Here is a 13,962-nt window from a genome sequence, read left to right as displayed (position 1 = left end):
TGGGATTTGTGCTGTTAATCCATCTCTCACTGAGGTGCTCGGGTTCTTAAATTGAGCAGATCCCTGGTGGGGACTTCCTGCCTCACACCCCACAGCGGGAATCCACGTTTGTGGGGACAGAAACCAAAATTGTTGGGGTTAGAAGTACCCGGCCCACGTGGGGTAAAGAATTCCCCGACCCCGGAGCCAGAACCTTCGACTGCGTGGGCCCTGCCACGGCTGTTGGGAGCTCCACAGGGGCGCAGGTCCCCTCCGGGCGCAGCGGTGCCGCGGGAGGGCGGGTTCCACGGGGTCGGCTTCAGACGGTGAACTTCGTGTTTCGAACTAAGACTTGTCACTTTGCAAAGTCCAAACACGAGGCAGCATCCGGTTGTGCTAAGCAGGCTGTTCATAGCAAATTGGCACTTAACGCGTTGAGTATTACTTTTTGGTCTTGTAATAGGTCCTAAACCAACATAAAGTGATTATTATCCTTTTAAAATCTTACTCCTGGGCCACCTGGGGGGCTCGGAGGTGGAGCATCTGCCTTCGGCCCAGGGCGTGACCCCGGGGTCCCGGGATCGAGTCCCGCGTCAGGCTTCCCACAGGGAGCGGCTTCTCCCTCTGCCTGCGTCTCTGCCTCTCTCTGTGTCTCTCATGAATCAATAAATAAAATCTTTAAAAATAAAATAAAATAAAATCCTAGTCCTATTACCTTAGGAAGGGAGAGTCTTCTCTAAACACCAGGGTGTAAAAACCAAATGAAATCAGACAGTAGCTAATAAAAACCAGGAAGAAATCCCAGTAGAAAATTCAATATAATCAGTTTCTAATTTCTATTCCTTCCTGAAGGAGAGTGTAATTCAGGAGACACTTTGTTTGCAGCAGGAGAACAGAGTATATTTGCTATGGGCAGGTGCTCAGGTTACCTAGAATTCTGAGAGAACAATAGGAAAAGGAACAAAGGTTTGAGAGAAAAGGGGATTTGAGGATACAAATCTAATCAACTTTGATTCATAAATTGCCAAAGCAAATAAAATTTGTGTAAGCCTAATATTTTGTAATGGTGAGACAACCTTTGTTCGTAATAAACTAAAAATAAAATGAAAATAACAATAAAATAATTATAGTGTTAAAAGTCTTTTGGAACAAAATTACGTCAGTATTTATAGCTTGATTTTATTTAAAGTATAATCTGTAGAATGTACATTATAGAGATTTTAAGCATTTCGAATTTCCAAAGCTAGAATGATATATCAAGATTTATGGCTACCACCTAATGTTTTCATTCCATCTGTTTGAACCTGGACTGAATTCAATGTGTCTTTTCATATAAAACAAAATCAGATTACATGATGCCTGACCTAATTTGGCAAAAATACCGTAAAAAATTACAGCTCAAATAAAAGAAATAAGGAACAACAACATAATAAATATTGGTTACATTTGTTGAATGAATTACACCAAGATAGCTTTTTATTCAGCAAAGAAATAAATAAAATCTATATTTAAGGAAAACAGACTCCTTTACCAGACTCCTTTATCCTTTGTCAGGTTGAATAAAATAGTCCATTTCCTTGATTGTTTAGACTGCTCAAGTAAACCACAGATGTAGACGCCTCTATACTGTGGACACGTTGCTGAGTCACAGGAGAGCAAAATAATCTCCGGGGTGTGCATAGCTCTTCTCAGACTGCAAATATTCACTAGCTAATATTGCTGAGTCTTAGAACTGAATTCTAATTATTTACGTCGGTTTCATTCATATCTGGTTTCCAGGTGCTTCTTAACTGTTGAGGCTTCTGGGAGCCTGTCTTATTTGCTGGAATGGCCTGGTGATTCTAAGACCCCATCTGTTCCTGAATCACTCTTAATTTGCACAGTGATCATTTATGAGCATCTCATAAACCATTCTAATAATTAATATTCTTGATTGAGTTTCATAGGGTGCAAAGCATTAAATGGGTTGATTTCATTTGTATGATATGGCTAGGGCCTATAATCACAGTAGCAGATGTTGCATCTTAGAAAAACAGATCAATTTCTTTTCAGAAGAATTTTAGAGGACTCCAGAAATACCCTTTCCTTGCCACAATGCAATAGTAGGATGTTATACAACAATCATACAGGGTTTAACCTGGGCTAGCAATTGTTTTGGCCTCAATTCTCTGCCAATATAATTAAAAGAAATAATTCAAAGAAAAACTTGTGTATCAAATCCTTAAGCTTTACCTTAAAAGGAATTTGCCATGTCGCCCTTGTATGTCAGCATGTGTATTCATGGTTTTGAAAATAAGGAAACATTATATGTTGGAAACATATGGAAACAATGGGAACATGGTCTGAGATTTTTGGCTTTACTAAGTTTTAATATTTGGTTGGAAATCCATAGATGTTAGACCAGATTATCCAGAATGAAGAACCTATAACATCACTACTATTTGTATGCTTATTAGCATAGTCAATTGTTGTTCAGTTCATGCAAATTCTTGATGCAATCTTTTAATGTATCCATCTGTCCTTTTTCAGGTATCCTGGTTTTGCTACAGATTCAACTGTTGCCTTGCTTATAGGAATCCTATTTTTTATTATCCCAGCTAAGAGGTTGACTAAAACTACACCTACGGGAGAAATTGGTTGAGTATTATTTATAATTCTGAATGAATTTGACAGAAGAGAAAAAAATTACAAAATTCCATTGGTTTCAGTTAGTACTTAGAAAGAATGGACGTGCTCACCCTGTCTGGGCATGCCCTGTGTGCACATCGCAACCCTGATTCAGCCAGCACATGTTCTCCCCCTACAAGAAGGATCATCTTTCTTGGCAGAAGTGAGAAGTACATTTCCTTATGTACCATGGTTAGGATTCCATTACGAGTGATACTATTTGGTCCACAATAAACCCACTTCCCCTGCCATAATCAGAATTAATCTTACTATTGGCAAACATAGGAACAAGAACTTGGAAGGCACACTTCATGAGGAGCCCTTGGTAATAAGTGCTAAGGATCTAAAAAGATGAGGAGTTTCAAGGGAAACTACTATTACAGCCTCACAGTAATCCTGGAGGGAATGCAAATCCAGCCCACACTTAGCCGGAACCTAGTGTCACAAATGAAAGATGAGGTATTCCGTGGGATCATTCGTTGTCTTTGTGGTACGTGAATAAAGAAGTACCCACGTTTATGTGAACCTACCCTTCCTTTGCCTGACACACACACACACCTTTTAAACATAGGATTCATCTGCATCTATGCTGTGTACTAATACAGTATGTTTTGGGTAGTCAGATTTCTATGTTATTATTGTGGGACAAAGAGCTTAAAATTGTTTGAAAATAGTCTAGTATAGTTGTGGGCTTTTTTCTTGATGGCTTTTCTTTTATTTCTCTTTTTCCATTTTTTTTTTACTTAGATGGAACTGGGATTCATGTAGTTGGGTGGGCCCTTCTGACTCCCTGAGTCCAAACTGATAAATGACTAGAGTCAGATGTCTAGGACATGATATATGTAAATACCACAGCATAGATATAAGTGCCTTTTGTTCCTTACTTGACACTAGAACATCTCAAAGCGTGTTAGAAGGAGATATTAAAGTACAGAGTAACGATTTCTATGAGACCCTGAGTACTGACCATTGCACAAAGCCCTAAGGCCTGTCGGTGGCAAATGTTGAAGAACCAATGCTTGGCTTAACTTTCCTGGCTCCCATATCTGAATCACCCACTGAGAAAGAGCCTTGCTTCTGTTGTGAAGAAAGAATTTTCTTTGCCCTTCAAGATTCTTGTAGCTGGACTAAGAATCAAGTTGACATGAGACAGATTAATGGTAGAAAATCAAATTTAATAGTGTGCAGGCAAGGAATCCACATAGACGTGGAAGTTCCAAAGACAGTGAGGCAACATGACACTTTGATGGGCTGCGAAGAAGGGTAGGGGTCTGAGGATACAAAGAGGAGAAAGACCATGAGCAGGAAGGTGAAAGGAGATATTTGTAAAACAAAGGCTGCCTAATTATGAAGATAAGGTTCTTAGATAAAAAGGAATCTGTATTAATCTCTCTTCTTGGTACAAGAGGGTAGTTGGGTAGTTGAGGGGGAGGCCAAGAGCTTTTTCTGAATCTGCTGGGTGTTGATTGCTTTTAACTCAAAATAATGTTCATGCCAAAGAGGCCCATCTTGGGACAGCCTGCCCTTAGACCCCACACCCCTATCCACAATTCTCTCTCTTCTCATTCTTCAACTCTTGTTCTCCCTGAAAACCCACTCACGCTAGGTTTAAAAATGATATCATATGTTAAATTTTACATGAGAGGTACATTTCAGAGATGTTTGCATAATAACAGGAATATGCCTTAATTCAAGTAAGAAATAACAAAATTTCCATCAATAGTGATGGTAGGTTTGGCTTAGGTTTGTGGGAAAGAAATAGGAAGGGATCTTATCAGTAACTCTAAAATCTTACCGTAGAAGGCTGCTTGTTACACACAAATGTTAAATGTTAATAATATATTCATGGATGACTTTTTTTTCAATAAATCAAATGGGCCATTATGACCCAAATATCAAGAGAAATCTTCATGATAATTGCTTTATAAGAATTTTAAGAGTCTTATAAATGATACTTCAATTATTTAATCTGAGCTTTGTTTTAAACTGAAATCCTGATGAATCTATTATGACCTTCCTCATGATTTGGAAAAAAAAACAGTAAAGATTCAAGTAAATATTAATGAATAAAAGTATAATGTCACACTGATGATGTTAGAACCAATGGCATATTATACACATTTTGTATAGCAAAGAAGAGTACAGTCCAATGCACTGTGTCGCTCATAGTAGGCAAAGATGTTAGTGGAATGAATGAATGAGAGACATTATAAAGGACAATGATATAGTCTTTCTAAGTTTACTCTGTAATATGATCCAAAGGATTTTTCCAAGATATGGCTTTTTTTTTCTTTTTTTGTAATGCAGTGTTCCACCTCAAGATAGGGATATTAAAAACTTCTCCTGAGATGGTGATTTAGGATAATAGAAAAAAAATGTAATATGGTCATAATCAAGCAATGTATAACTATTGGGCTTGTGTTTTGCAGTTGCTTTTGATTATTCTCCACTGATTACTTGGAAAGAATTCCAGTCATTCATGCCCTGGGATATAGCCATTCTTGTTGGTGGAGGGTTTGCCTTGGCAGATGGCTGTGAGGTAATATGCTGTGACTAAGATATTTAACAATTAACTAGACTTTTTAAAAGAAAAACAGGAGACATTCAAGCTTTGGCATATTCAACTTTATCCTATCATTTTAATGATGCAGATTTTAATAGCCATGCAGTAAGTATACCACACAGATGAAGTGAGTTTAATAATTTTGGCAGGCTGCAGGCATTAAACATCGTTTTTAAATGATGTCTCAGTATGTTGAAAGTGATAAAGCAGAGAAAATTAGAATTTACCCCCCTTCTGCAGGAAGGGGGTAAAGAGGGGCAGAAGGAGAGGGAGAGAGAGAGATTCTCAGACTCCCCACTGAGCACAGAGCCTGATATGGGGCTCAGTCTCACCACCCTGCAATCATGACCTGGGCCAAAATCAAAAGTCAGACCCTTATCCAACGCAGGACCCTGAAGATTAGAATTCTTAATCCATGAAATAGTATTAGAAACTTGACTAAAAAGAAAAAATATAAAAGTCATATGTACAATGACTCCTCGTAAAACATTCTGTTTATAACCTTATCTTACTTCATGATGAATTTGAGTAGCTCACGGACCTCTTTTCAATATATCATAGTCCTAAGGCTGTCAGAGAAAGAGAAGGAGAAATATAATAGTACTTTATTACATCATTTATTTATTACATATTAAGTATGTTAAAGGTGCTTTGTACATGTTTATTGAATGAAGTCAGAATTTTATATAACCGTGGCTAATATATTATGTCCAATTTTAAAGAGAAATAAAACCAACATAAGGAATAAAATTCATGTCAAGGTTGCAATTGCTGATTCTGATTCCCTCACAATTCAAAGTATCTGTCAAAAGAATGGAAGTTATTGATTCTGAGAAGCCAGATCTCAGTCTTGCTGAAATAGTAGAAAAGTGTATTTGTCTTATATTTCTATCATTTAAACTTGAGTGGTCTATGAAGCAAGCCAAATCTAGACATCAAACAACATTGTAAGTGGCACTCAGAATTGAGACAATTTCTAAGATTTTCACCCATTACTAAATCGTATTGCTGAGAGTTGTGTCCAAATAAAAAAAAATGACAATAAAGTCAGAAACAAAAAAAAACCTTCCCTATAGGCTGTTAAGAAAATAGCTGATAGTTATTTGTCTTGAGAAGAATAAAAATTTAACTCTCCAGAAGCTAAAAGGGTGGATACAACACATCTCTCTCACCAACCTTTTTACTTTGATGACTGGATAAGGAAATGGAACAGCCATGAGCTTTAAATGTTTCACAGAAGGCTTCAAAATCCAGAAATGAGAGGTTTTTAATTAGTCAAAGGAGTAAAAAATTTTCATGGACGTTTTGAGAAGATACTTTCCTTCTAGGAGTCCTACAATGACTTTCAAGTGACAAAGGCCTCCCCAGACTTGTACTTTATATAAACTGGATAGATCATAGGACAAAGAAGTAGCAACTTTATTCTTCACAGTACACTAAGTGATTCAGGTACGAGCAATATTGATATAATCATAATGGCAAACTTTAAACATTGACTTAATAAAAATGCGGATACAAGAGTAAAAGAAATAGGGGGACACAATATATATATATGGTTGATGATGTAAGAAAACTAAATCCTTATGTAACATGTTAGAAAGTTAGTAAACAATGTCTAAATGTGAAAATTAGGAAAAAGCATATTTTAAAAACTATATATAGCTAATATGGCTTGAAAATTGTGTCTGAGGAACACAACTTAGGAGGGGAGAGAGGTAGATCAGAGGCTGCCATTTTCCTAAAGCCGTATAGTGCCACATGACTTGTTAACCTATTCACATATATTAATTAGATAAAATTAAGTTTCAATTGAAACAATGTGGGAAGACAATTCGAATTTCCTAAAGCATGTCAGTAGTTTTGAAATAAGAATAATTGAGTTTCTCTGTGTCAAAGCCGCCTAGATCCACCAAACCATGGGAAAATAGGAAAGATTAAAATTGTATTTTAGAAACCAAGTTCTTAGAGCAACTGACATCTTATGCATTTAAATTGTGTCTGATTAAAATGATTGTTAATGAATAATATTGCAATTTTTTTTTAGGAGTCAGGATTATCTAAGTGGATAGGAAATAAATGATCTCCTCTAGGTTCATTACCAGTTTGGCTGATAATTCTGATATCTTCTTTGCTCGTCACATCTTTAACAGAGGTAGCCAGCAATCCAGCTACCATTACCCTCCTTCTCCCTATATTATCTCCATTGGTGAGTATCTCATTCATCTGCTTTTATATTCATCAAAAGAAGAGTGTTCCACTCTGCTTGTTCTCATATTGTGGTATAGAATCATTTCGGGTGTGAATGATCTTCCTGTAAGTAACTTATAGGGTGGTCTTTATTTGCATGAATACATTTTTAGGAGACCTTAAATCCAGAGAACTCTTTTCTTCCACATTCAAGTAGAAGGATCTTAAGAGAAGCACTTACCTTCTTCTGTCTCCCCGGATTTTATATTTGCAGATCATCGGGAGGGTCAGCTTGAATCCTTTCTAGCTGTAAGACTTTGGGAATCCATGTTTCCTGGCAACTCTGGCTCTGACACTAACACTTCTCTCTTCGGATTATTCTTCAATTTCTGAGAAGTGGTTCATATAAGTGATTTGCAAATGAATGAAAACCTAGGCTTACACTTCAGGCTTTAAGCTAAAATATCTTAGACACAGTTCTCTGCGGCCCAGGGAATAGTTTTTAAAGAGAAGTAAAAAAGCAGATTTGCAAGGAGAGAGAGAGAGGAAAAGACAGCCTTACTTCTGTCTCCCCACCTAGCTAGCAATTACAAGAAATAGCCTTAAGTAAAGTGTTTTTTATGGGGACAGCTGAGTTTGGTGAAAGGATAGCACTTCAAATTAAGAAGGATCGCCCTTCTGGGATTGTTCTGCCACAACTCAAGGGGCATATGTTGGCCTTCTTGAGGTGCTGCTTCAAATTAGAGAAGAAATGTAGGCAGTTTTGATTGGTAAAATATCATTTTGGTTTTTCTCTTTTTTGCTTCTCAACAAGGCACAGTTAGAAAATTATGTGATGAATTAAGGGTAGTAGTAACTCTTCTTCTATGATGATCCCTAAGCAATTTTAAATTATATATGGCACAGGGGCAGACAATTAATGGAATAATGAGAAGCTTTGAAGCCAGAGGGACCTGAGACCCTACATACACTCTACTGCTTGCCAGCTTTGTGTCTGGACAAGTTACTTTTGCCTTTCCGTGCCTTAATTTATTCATCTGTTATTTGGGGCTATAGTAGCCATCTCATAGGTCACTGGGAAAATTCAGTTATTTTATATAAATGCACACATACCCCACACACACACAGAGCACCTGGCGCTATATGAGTAAAAACTATTTTTGTTTTTATATGGTTCTTGAAGTAAATGATACTTTATTTTCTATATGAACTGAGCTATAGCACTTAAATAGCACTAATTACCATATAAAAACAAGAGGAAAATATTCTTCAAGTGATAACTGCATTTATGTATATAGTATTAGGTCTTTAGATTTTAACCTGCTTCTGGGAAAGCTTATCATAATAATCTTGTTCATTTTGATGCTTGGTGCCTACCTCAAAATTTTACTTAAACTCCTTCTTATCTTTTCCAACAGGCTGAAGCCATTCAAGTGAACCCTCTTTATATTTTGATACCTTCTACTCTGTGTACTTCATTTGCATTCCTCCTACCAGTAGCAAATCCACCCAATGCTATTGTTTTTTCCTATGGACATCTAAAAGTTATGGACATGGTGAGTGAGCTGAAATGAGGTCCAATAGACATCTTTGTGTGTGTGTGATGTCCTGGGTTATCGCTCTTTTTACACACTATCAACTGCCAGGAAAAGCCAGGCTTTAGTTCTGCTTCTGAAGGTGAGTGCATGATTGGTCACAGAACTGTTTTTAAAAATGGTAACTAGAAGCAAACTTACCATTAGGATTTGCAGTCACAAACACAGAGATACTGAACGCATCAGTAATGTACTTGAAAAATGAAGAGCACAGAGTATGTGCAACACAATGGCTTAAACTCGCATATCAGGATCAGGATCCAACTTGACCTAGTCAAAAGGAAGAAATAGGGTTAATGAAATTCAGCAATTACACGCTGTGGTTTTCTTTTCTTTTCCTTTCTTTTCTTTTCTTTTCTTTTCTTTTCTTTTCTTCTTCTTTCAATTTATTTATTCATAGAGACACACAGAGAGAGAGGCAGAGACACAGGCAGAGGGAGAAGCAGGCCCCACGCAGGGAGCCTGTCGTGGGACTCCATCCCGGAACTCCAGGATCACACCCTGGGCTGAAGGCAGGTGCTAAACTGCTGAGCCACCCAGGGATCCCCACGCTGTGGTTTTCTACCACAAATATTTTGCAACAAATACTTGCTTCACATAATACACTGGACTCAGTACCTGCTGATGAAAGGTCATCTTTCTTGCTCTGATTCTAATGGTGGCACCTGACATAAAAGCACAAGCAATAATGAGACATTCAAGTGATAAAACATGGTCATTTTTCCCAAATACAAAAGTAGTGATTGTCAAGGACTAGTTTGAGAATATTCTAGTCTCCCCCTAACCTTGATTACCAACTTCCAAACCAAACAAGGAAAAAAAAAAAAGAATATAACCAAAGTAAACTCAATGAGCTTACTATGAAAATTCAGTTCCAAGGTCTCAGTTGCCTCCTCCCACACACAGTGCTGTCCCTACAACCCTGCAATGTAAAAACTCTGGAAAGGTCTCTATGCAGAAGTCACATAATATCCTTTTGGAAAAGAAAATGTGCATAATAGAATACAACCAGTGTTGGGTGTATGTGAATTTAAAAAATAAAAACAGGATTCTTGAGTGGGAAATATCAGAAAGGGGGACAGAACATGAAAGACTCCTAACTCTGGGAAACGAACGAGGGGTGGTGGAAGGGGAGGTGGGCGGGGGGTGGGGGTGACTGGGTGACGGGCACTGAGGGGGGCACTTGACGGGATGAACACTGGGTGTTATTCTATATGTTGGCAAAATGAACACCAATAAAAAATATATTTATAAAAAAACAAACAAAAAACAGGATTCTGGATTAAATGAGTGGCTTGCATGGACAGAAAAGGGGGCCTCTATAATAAACATTGCTAGGTATCCCCTTTTGCTTTGTGGCTCCATGTTTTAATACAGAGAATGCAGAGATAAGCTTTCTCTGTAGAGAGTCAGATAGTAAATATTTAATGCTCTCTGGGCCATATGCTCTCTGTCACAACTGCTCGTTCCACCATTGTACATGAATGCAGCCAAAATATGTAACCACCATGGTTGTGGTCCCATAAAACTTAATTGCCAAAACAGATCATGAGCAGGGGTTTGCCAACCTCTGTTTTAATGGATTAAAAGCAACTTTGAAATTTTTAGTGGACACCAGGATGATGACACAAGAGCTAGAAAAATGAGAACTCTAAAGAAGATGAATAGAAGTGGCATTTCATTAAATCTCAAAAAGAGAATACTGAAGGCTAAACTAATAATGGTATTGAGTGAATTTGAAAGATCCAGTTATCATATAGTGACCTGAACCTTATCCACTGAAATACAAGACCTCAAAACTCATATTCTGATTTAACATGAAATGGGAAATTTTTAAAGGGATTTTTCTTGAATCAGAGTGATTCCAGTATATTCCTAAAAGGAACCTCATAGAATTTGCAACTAAATGTCATTTAGTTGAGGATAGATTCTGTTTTGATACGAATGGAGAGCTCATTGTTTTGTGAAGTAACAGCAACTTATGCTAATCATTTATGACGTATGTAAGTCTGACATCTGCTTTCTGCGGTAGTATTCGGATCCTCCTATAGGTTTTCTTTTCAGGAAACTGACATTTATGCTCTTCCCTATTCAAGGTTAAAGCTGGACTTGGCGTTAATATTGTGGGTGTTGCTGTGGTGATGCTTGGCATGTCCACCTGGATTTGGGCTCTATTTGACCTCTCTACTTACCCTTCCTGGGCTCCTCTAGTCAGTAATGAGACCATGCCATGACAAGCTGGATGCTATGACTATCCTTTGGTGAGTTTTGGAAACCATTGAGAATTCACTGCAGATACGGCATTGGAAAATTGGTGACTCATTTAAATTAGTCCTGTTGTAGCTACTGTGGTTCCAGTAGACACCCAAAACCTGCCGTCGTAACCTAGAGTTCACAATTCCTTTGAGACGCAACCAAAGAGCGACCATGTCCCTTTATCAAGAAGCCCACAGCTGAGATTCTGCTCATGGACCATATGCATCCTGCTTCATCATAAGAATAATTTATAACATGACCTGCAAAAAGATTAGGCGATCTACTTCATTTTACATTTTGGGTTTGGTGTAACATTTCAAACATCAATTTATTATCTCAAAAACTTCCCGTAAAGTTAGAAATAGGAAATAAAACATACCAGTTAGTTAATACATGGATAAATCATTCCTGTTGTGTTGTTGAAGGGAATTTGTTGAAAAACCAACACTGTGGTTATCTGCACTGTATTGCAGAAAAACGTTTTAGTCTAAATGAAATGTGCATCCTCCCATTTAGAAAATGCCAGATTATTCTTCATGTATAGATATGGCATGAAAAATTGAAATTGAAGTAGTAGTTTCAAAATTATAATTGAATCAACTAAACAACAGAAAACTTGTAGATAAGGATTAATTTCTACTTGACCCTGTGGTTAGATTAATGTAATTCATACCTTTACTATCTCAGTGTGCTAAGAAATGCATTTTGTAGGGCTGTGACTAATGCTTGCTGTGAGATGCACTGTTAGCACAGCATAGTTATAAAAGAAAGCTAAACACTATAGAACTATTAACACATTTATGTAGCTGTATAGCAATTTTGCTTTAGTGTTTATCTTACTTCAGAAATACACAAAGTTAGGGGTGTCTGGAGAGCTCAGTCAGTTAAGCATCTGACTCTCGATTTCGGCTCAGGTCATGGTCTCACAGTCATGAGATTGAGCCCTGGCCTGGATCCTGCTTAAGATTCTCTCTTTCATTCTCCCTCTGTTTTCTCTCTCTCTTTCTGTCTAAAAATAAATAAGTAAACAATAAAATGAATTTTTAAAAGTTTAGAAATAGAAATACATAATGTCATGTAAAAAGACTCAGAAATTTAAATGAATTATCACTATGTATAGAGACAGAAAAAGGTCACACAACTCCATTATTATCAACATTGAGATGAAATATCAGATGGAAAATAAGAATAAAACTCTTGAAAAATTTACAAAAAGAAAATGAATTATTCATGGGCAAACAAACAAAAAAGGAGATCTAAACATTCAAACAAAAAGTGGAAGAGAATAGTCTCCTAATATGAGGGATGTGAAGAGTAATAAGATCTATTGACATTCCAAAATCAGACTACAAGGGGAAAAATGACAATCAAAAACAAAATAATGTGCAGTTAGGAAAAGATGGAGAAGTTAAAACATAACAAATTTCATTCTAAAAATAAAAAGGAAGAGAGGCCAAGAAAATATCTTTGGTATTTTTAATCTTCATAGAAGTCATCAGACCTGGTTTGGGGTTTTTTTGTTTTGTTTTGTTTTTGTTTTTTGTTTTTTGTTTGTTTGTTTGTTTGTTTGTTTGTTTTTGCAAATGATGGTATTTATAAAGTTCTTAAAAATTAAATATAGTAAAAAGTATTTTTAAAAAGGAAGACATTTCTTTAAAAAGCATACATGATACATTGTCTATTATCTATTTATTAATTAGTCAATGCACAATTTGTCATTTTTTAAAAATTTGTCAATTTAAACCTTAAAATATACTGCCGCTTTATGTATATCTTCTAAGTTCCCCCTCTATTCATTTGTTTCTTTCCCTATCATATGTTACATATTTACTTAAGATCAATAGTATTTCTTTTGGGCTTTTCTCTAGTCATTCAATTTATCACTGCTGAATTATGTGATGAATACATTTTAATTATGAAAAATGAAATGACTTTTCAAATTAGAATGAGTAAGTTTTGCTCTCAAGAAAATAATATAAACATTTCAACTTGAATCATTTTAATGAATTACTTCCAACAGCTGCCAGCTGAGTACAGGAAAAGTAATACTTAGTCAAAATTTGTTTAAGTGAGCCATATCATTCTCTTGCTACATCTTTCTGTTTAGTTGATATATCAAAAATGACTTAACTCATCCATTTCACATTTGTTCCATTTACATCAACGTTCTCAAGCTCTTTTAGTTGGAAAGATGATCAAACAAATCTCTGTCCTCCCACTCTATGGTAGATAGTGTTTTTGTCATTATCCTCATCCTTACTTAAAGGTTAACTAGAAATCTTTGTCACTTTAAATCCCAGTATCTCACTTAGGGTTGGATCTTGTCTAGATAATAGTAGCAATTTCACTAAGTGCCTATTTACTGTCTGTTCATGCAAGTGCTTGGAAGACTCCACCGACATGTGTGGATCCCTCACTCACCCCAACCGCCTCTGAGCATGTCAGCATCTCCAGAACTCAGACTTCCTTCCTTTCAAATGTCTGCACTCTTTCCACCTCACATGGTATCCAAGGCTTTGTTCTCTCCTTTCAGCCTGGACATTACGAAAGTATGCTTTTTGCCAATGGTACTAATTAATCCTATTAGCCAAAATTGACTTAAAAAATTATCCTGATACCTGAACTGTTTCTTGACATGTGTACTGCATAGGATTATATTTCAAAGATTTGTTATTAAATATATTATTCTATCTCTGCCATGACTAAATATATGAT

The 13,962-nt window shown here is 36.6% G+C and overlaps 1 pseudogene; it reads left to right on the top strand.

Moving 5' to 3' along the window:
* The window catches only part of LOC140596745 (solute carrier family 13 member 1-like), a 96,761-nt pseudogene that overhangs the window by 66,445 nt on the left and 16,354 nt on the right, over window positions 1-13,962 (top strand).

This window comes from Vulpes vulpes, unplaced genomic scaffold, assembly GCF_048418805.1.
Source record: "Vulpes vulpes isolate BD-2025 unplaced genomic scaffold, VulVul3 u000000703, whole genome shotgun sequence".
NCBI classification, from domain to species: domain Eukaryota; kingdom Metazoa; phylum Chordata; class Mammalia; order Carnivora; family Canidae; genus Vulpes; species Vulpes vulpes.
The sequence above is the reverse complement of the archived record's forward strand: the minus strand, read 5'-3'. Positions and strand labels throughout refer to the sequence as shown.